Source organism: Schistocerca piceifrons, chromosome 5, assembly GCF_021461385.2.
Source record: "Schistocerca piceifrons isolate TAMUIC-IGC-003096 chromosome 5, iqSchPice1.1, whole genome shotgun sequence".
NCBI classification, from domain to species: Eukaryota; Metazoa; Arthropoda; class Insecta; order Orthoptera; family Acrididae; genus Schistocerca; species Schistocerca piceifrons.
In genome coordinates this window covers 319,638,123-319,645,163 of record NC_060142.1, presented here as the reverse complement: position 1 = coordinate 319,645,163, position 7,041 = coordinate 319,638,123, and the positions used below count along the sequence as shown (strand labels likewise).

Here is a 7,041-nt window from a genome sequence, read left to right as displayed (position 1 = left end):
TAAACTCACTAAAAAAATCAGAAAATCTGATAAATCTGCATAGAAAAAAAATTGCAGGACGATAGTTTTATGGTGGAACGATTGGTCGCAGGAGGGGGAGGGGGGAAAGAAGACACGCTTTAGCATTTCCGCCAGGGGCGCAGCATCGTCTCGGCATGCTTCTGTGCTTGTTACAAATAAAGGCTTTTCTGTTGACAAGAGAAATTCTAGACCTCTGGTAAAGAACTAAGGTAGTGTCTCACTCGTGTTTCTGCAATAACAAGTAACAGTACTGTGCGATGTAATAGTCCAAAATCTTGTCAACATTCCAGTCGACTTGTTGTAACGTAGAAAAATAGAGGTTTTGTTAAAATGGCAAATGTATGTCATCTATTTCTTACTGTACTACTGAAGAAAAACCACTGCAGAAGAGAAAAAAAATTCTCCCCGGCCGGGAATCGAACCCGGGTCTCCCGCGTGACAGGCGGGGATACTAACCACTATACTACCGAGGACTGCGAACTGCATTTGCTTCTGTTTACAAGAACATGTTTGGAGATTTGTAAGTTCAGTTATGTGAATTTAAGGTAATAGTGTGGTACTTTATGTGTTTCTTAATACTTGAGATAAACCAACGTTATTACGACTAGAAATAACAAACTTCAACTTCTCGTAATAAATTGCTGTGTGTATACGATGAATCCCCGTATTGTCTGAAATTCCCTGCTGGTATGAATTCTTTAAATGCAAACCTTTTTTAGTTAGGCTTCACCGTGACTGTTACCAACAACTAGTTAAACAAATTTACTGTTACCTTTCATTATCACTTTATTTACAAGACGCGTTTCAGAGGTTTAAATCTCCATCATCTAGATTTATGTCGATTAAAACACGTTATGTGTTGTGTTACGACTTTAGGGTAACATATGGCATTGCGTCCAATGGTCACAGGCTCCTTTAAAACAGTGCCACGTGCTAGAAAAATCCCAAAGACGTACCATAGCACATTGATCTCGTTTTAACCCACATAAATCCACTTGGTGATGAAGATTTAAACCTTTCAAACGCGTCGCGAAAATAAGTAAATTGTGGCGTAACAGTAAATTTGTGTCATTCGATGATATGAATTCGTTTTCACTTCCTTTTACAGCGAAAATTCACCGTCCGAGTTTGTAGAATAACGTTTCTTTGATCTTTTAATATGTATGTTGTTTAAGATAAAAGGATGTCATAATTTATTTACATAGCAATTACAACAATAAACTAAAAGCATTAGCGTTTAGTAAGCTTCTCTACTACTTCAGAAAGATTAATCTTCTTCGTCTTTTGGTGGGATATAAAAATATCGCCCAGTTTCACGTTGTATTTAGAATATTCCTAATAGTGTATTGTATGAGCTTCCTGGAGCTATTGCTCGACGAAAGTGAATAGATGTTGTTTTATTCTGTTCTTTAAGGGAAGTACAAAAGGTGGTGTGGATATAAGATGTCGATTTTTAGGTTTTTTTGGAAAATTGTTGTTTGTAGTTTTTTTCTTTAATTTGACGTATGTTTCCCTGATTTTGGGTGACTGTAAGTGTTTTTAATTTATTTGGAAATAGTTTACTGCACATGTAATTTATATAGGTTCGTGAGCACTTGTTCAGTTACGAAAGGATATCTCGGGAACAGTTTGCTCTAGAAGGCGGTAATTTATGTTGAGTAATACTAAACATCCTGCTGCGTAGATTGGCTACACTGGTGGCTGTGGTAACACTTCCTGTTTGTGGTATAATGCATGGTAACATTCACGTTTTGTAGGGTGCATTACATCTTTTGTTGTATTTACTTGAAATTGTTGCTCACTGAGTTGTGTTTCTCTCGTTAACACGACTCTACCAAACGGAAAATTTAAGAAGAGAAGAGACGAGGGAAATGGATTCTACAGAACATGTTCTGTTGGAAGTTTACATCCAGAGAATGAGATTAGCGCAAGAAACACTAAACGAATTTCTTCGCCACCAAGTGCTTTCCAGAAGAAGATTGTGAACAGTAATGAAGCACATAGTGAAACCAGTGCCTGTGATATCAGTTTAAAATTAAGTTTAAGTGTATGGAAAACAATGTTTAATCAAACTACATGCTGCGATTTGTGCGGTAGAGAGATAATAATTTCTGAAAATATCTTCAAAAGGAACGATGTACTTCTTAGTTTGGAAGTCTCTCGTTCGAGTTGTGAGAGTAAGCTAGAATTTTTGACATCTATCAAACCCCCCCACTATTGTTTCAAGATACAAGATGCTTTAGGGGAAATAGTAAACAGTGAATTAAATCTGCAACAGTGAAACCAATTGAAGAAAATGATGGATGATGGCAGAAAAGGGCCATGGATTTAAAAATTCTTGTGCAGCTGCCATAACTATTGATACTGAGCAGGTACTTATTGTTGAAGTATTGTCGCAACATTACTATAGATGTGCAGAAGTGGGCATCAATAACGAAAACAAACAAATGTATGAACACAACTTTCAGAAAACTTATGAAGGATACACAATGGAGGAATTGAAAGTGCCTCATATGTGAAGATCTTTCAGCACCCTCAAAAACAACACAGTGTTCGCTATGCTAAATTCAGATATGATGGTGATTCCAGTACATTAAAATCAATAACTGTCAGTGAGCCCTTTGACGACCCAACACCACAAAAGTTACAATTTGTCTGTCATGTGCAGAAACAAATAGGTACCTAACTATGTAAAAACATGCAGAACTTTTCCAGCAAAATGTTTGAAGATGGCAAGACCATTAACGGATGTTTGACTGACAAAACAGTCAATTATTAAGTGACTACTACGGCCAAGCCGTCAGAAAGAATACAAACAGCCTGGCAGGAATGCGAAATGCAGTTTGGGCAACGATTTTCCACAAGATGTCAAGTGATGGGAAGCCACAGCACAACTTGTATTCGATTGACTGGTGTAAATAGCGCGAGGCTGAGGCAGCAGGAACCGAATGTACCTATAAAAACACCTGCCCTGAAGCTGCTGGAACAATAGTGAAGCCAGTATAAAAAGATCTAGCGCACCCAGATCTTCCGAAAAAATGCCTCACAGTAAAAAACACTAAATGTAAAGGAGTCTTTCGACCTGTCGTATGGAGCAGAGTGCCCAAAAACGTATTTGTGGCTTTGAAAACATGGAGCCAGTGACGCTGTGATCACCTTAAGTGATGCAAATGCAGGTAGAACAAAGGTTCTGAAGCAATCTGGAAGAACAGAAGCTGCAACATCCCTCAAATAGAGAAACAGATTGCATCTGGTTGACACAGATTACAGAGCTTTGGAGTTTTAGGCTGTCTCTTCATTCAAAAGTGAGTTTTCCTTAACTTCAACTTCCAAGTGCAATATCTGGGAACTACTTTTTTTTGCAAATGTTTCCCATATCTCAAAACTACTTTAGCTTAAGCTCTGAAATTTTTACCTCTCATTTACAGCAGTATTATGTTTATACAGCTCTACAGTGATACAGATAGCACTCAAAGTTTGATCATAAAAATACATTTTTTTTCAAAAATTACATAAATTTTTATGACGTTCACTAAAAAATTCATATCCTAAAAAAGTCGATACTTGATAGTACATCAGTGAATGTATAAGATAAGACTATTTCCTGACAAAGTGTTTTTTTTTGGTAGCCTTAAATAGTTCCTGAGAATACAAGATATAAATATGTGAAATTTAACATTATCAGGATAGTGCATTGATACTCCCCTTAAATAAAAGCCTTTTTATATTTTAAGTGCCCTAACCTTGTCTACTTGTTCGATAAAATTTCGCTGCTAATAAATGACACCCACAAATTCACACAGTGGTTGTAGTATCGTCCCCTTCTGCCATCACCAAACTCCATAGAAACAAATAAAATCTCATAAGACCTCATAAATATTGCGTGCAACAGTAAATGTTATTATCATAGAAAGAAGAATTACCACTTTTACCTATTCAGGCACCTACAACTGGAGTTGATCACTGTGAGCTTACAGCCGAGAACAGCGTCACATCGTAAATTGTGCCAGCAAATACTCATCTTGGACCTGGCTAGTCATGAGTACAACAGGTATATATATCGGGGCGGTTAGTAGACCGGCAACCGAACGCCTACCCAGGTGGCGGATAGGGGAATGCCTCCTAGATATAGGTGATACCGAGGAAATGAAATGCTCGGGGCGGACCAAAACTACTAGTAGCGTCTGTTCCCACAGTGGGCGGCTACAAAAGGCGTCTGCTCCACATGTCAGGGACGGCCTCAACCAACCTCCTGATCTGGAAAGTCAGGTTGTACTCGGCAGCATGCCATATATCCAACTACTAAACATCATGATGGTACAACGAGAAAAATCTCATTACCCCGGGCCCCAGTCAATAGACTGGGATCGTCGTGAGCATCGGATTCCGGGGGCTCACGGATATCATGAGAAGAATCGGAGCTTCTCAAACTCCCTCAAGACCAAACGCATACACTACATCGGCACACTCAACGTGAACACACTGATGAAGACAGGAAAGATGAAATAACTGACTGACACTCTCGAAAAATTTCAAATCATAATATGTGCACTGCAAGAAACACGATTCACAGACGAAGACCATTTCAACACGGAGAATTTCAGAATATACAAAGGAAAACCACCGAGACAACAGAAAAACCTACGGCTTTTTGGCACAGGATTTGCAGTACACTGGTCCATCACGGACAGCATAATCGACTTTTCGTCACGAAACGAAAGAATCAGCACCATCACAGTGAAGTCAGCTAACAAATCCTACACAATAATCAACGCACATGCACCGACTAATGACTACAACAGGAAAAACCCGGACGAAATTGATGACTTCTGGACGACAATGGAAGAAACTATCAGAATAATTCCTGCACATAGAGTCAAAATAGTACTGGGAGACTTCAGCGCTAAACTCGGAAAAGAAAAGATATACAGACATACCACAGGAAAACATACTCCACACAAGGACACAAACGAAAACGGGAAACACCTGATAGACTTTTGCAAAAGCCACGACCTCGCCTTTATGTCAACAAAATTAAAGAAACCAACACGGAAACTTACCACATGGAATTTCCCCAGCGGAAAGCAAGAACTACAAATCGACCACGTAATAGTCCAGAAAGACTCACGAAAAGAAATTTTGAACATAGACACACGTAAAGGCTACTTCGACTCAGACCACCACCTACTACAGATCAGGATTCGTCTTTTGCCCAAGAAAAAGCTCCAGAAGAACAAAATTGTTAGACCAGATCCAGAATACCTTACTTTAAACCAGACACAAATATTAGACAAAATTAAAATGGAGAAAACGACAGACTGGACACAACTTTCACGAAGAATCCGAGAGGCCATGAAACTAGCACAAGCACCACGCACAGGGAAACACCATTGGTGGAACCACACATGTCACCAAGCTATTGATCAACGAATCAGTCCACGGAAAAAATTTAGTAGCCATAAATCCCAAGATAATTGGATGAACTTCCTGAAAACACAAAAGCAATCAAGCAAAATCATTCGCAGTGAAAAACGACAGTATGATAAACGGCGACTGACGGAGATCGAATCGGACTTCATGAAGAACAATACAAGGAACTTCTACAGAACGTTCAGAGAAAATATGACTGGATATCAACCACCCAACGTGTGCTTCAGAAGACCGGATGGGACCCTAGAAACCAATACCAAAAACAGTTGTGACATTCTGGGAAAGTACTTTGAAAAACCGCTCAACACGGACCCCCCTATGGAAGAAATGATGACAAAAACGAGCACGTACAATCCAGATAGTGAACCTCCAACTCTAGAAGAAGTTAAAGAAATAATCAAGTCACTGAAGAATCGTAGAGCACCAGGAGAAGACGGCATCATCGCGGAAATCTGGAAGTTCCAAGACCCAGAACTCACCAAAGACATCCACAGGATCTTGGAAGATATCTGGAAGACCAAGAAAGTTCCTGACGACTGGAAAACTGCCCTGATACACCCACTACACAAAAAAGGTGACAAGACTGACCCGAACAACTACAGAGGAATATCCCTACTACCGGCCACATACAAGATCCTCTCTAAAGCTTTACTAAACAGACTAGAATGCCAGACCGACCACTTGATTGAGGGATACCAAGCAGGCTTCCGTAAAGGGCGGTCTTGTGCGGAACAAATTTGGAACCTGAAAGTGATTTTACAACACAAACAGAACCTGATCATTACCTTTGTCAACTTCAAAAAGGCGTACGACTCTATCGACCGGAAAACTCTCTTCAAAATTCTAGCAGAATACAAAGTAGACAACAAATCTCGGGCTATCATAGAGCAAACTTTAACTAACATGACCTCCAAAGTAAAGTTCTGTGGGGATCTATCAGAGCCCTTTGAAATTCGCACAGGTCTTCGACAAGGCGATGGCCTCTCACCTCTCCTTTTCAATCTGGTGTTACATAAGGTAATAAAAGAATGGGAAACATCACAACAGGGGATAACCTTAGGAAACCTACAGATTAAATGCCTGGCTTTTGCAGACGATTTGGCGATTGTCACGAAAGGTATAAAAGAAAAAAAAGACGCTATTGAAAAACTACACGAAATTGCTTCCAAAACTGGACTACAGATCTCTTACGAAAAGACACAGTTTACGAGCACAAAGAAACTCTCATCTCTGAACACAAAGTATGGCACGATTTACAAAACGGCAAACTTCAAATACCTCGGTGAAACACTACAAATGAGTGGACGTAACAGAGACTCAAACGAAGAAAGAAAAACTAAACTGGACAAGGCATACAAAGTAGTATGGAATCATTACAACAAGACGTCTATCTCACAAAAAGCCAAATTACGCTACTACGACACGGTGGTGCTCCCCGAGGCACTATATGCACCAGAGACCACACTAATCCTAGGGCATACACGTATCAGACAACTAGAAAAAGTAGGAAAATATTTGGCACAACTAACAACAATGGAATATGGATCAAGAAACCTACAGAGGAACTATACAAACATACGGAGACAATCA

General features: G+C 39.6%; 1 non-coding gene across 1 annotated transcript; it reads right to left on the bottom strand.

Annotated features, from left to right (window-relative positions):
• Positions 1-422: 422 nt before the first annotated feature.
• On the bottom strand, positions 423-494 carry Trnad-guc. Its single transcript has one exon. It is a non-coding gene; the product is annotated as a tRNA-Asp (tRNA).
• Positions 495-7,041: the final 6,547 nt, after the last annotated feature.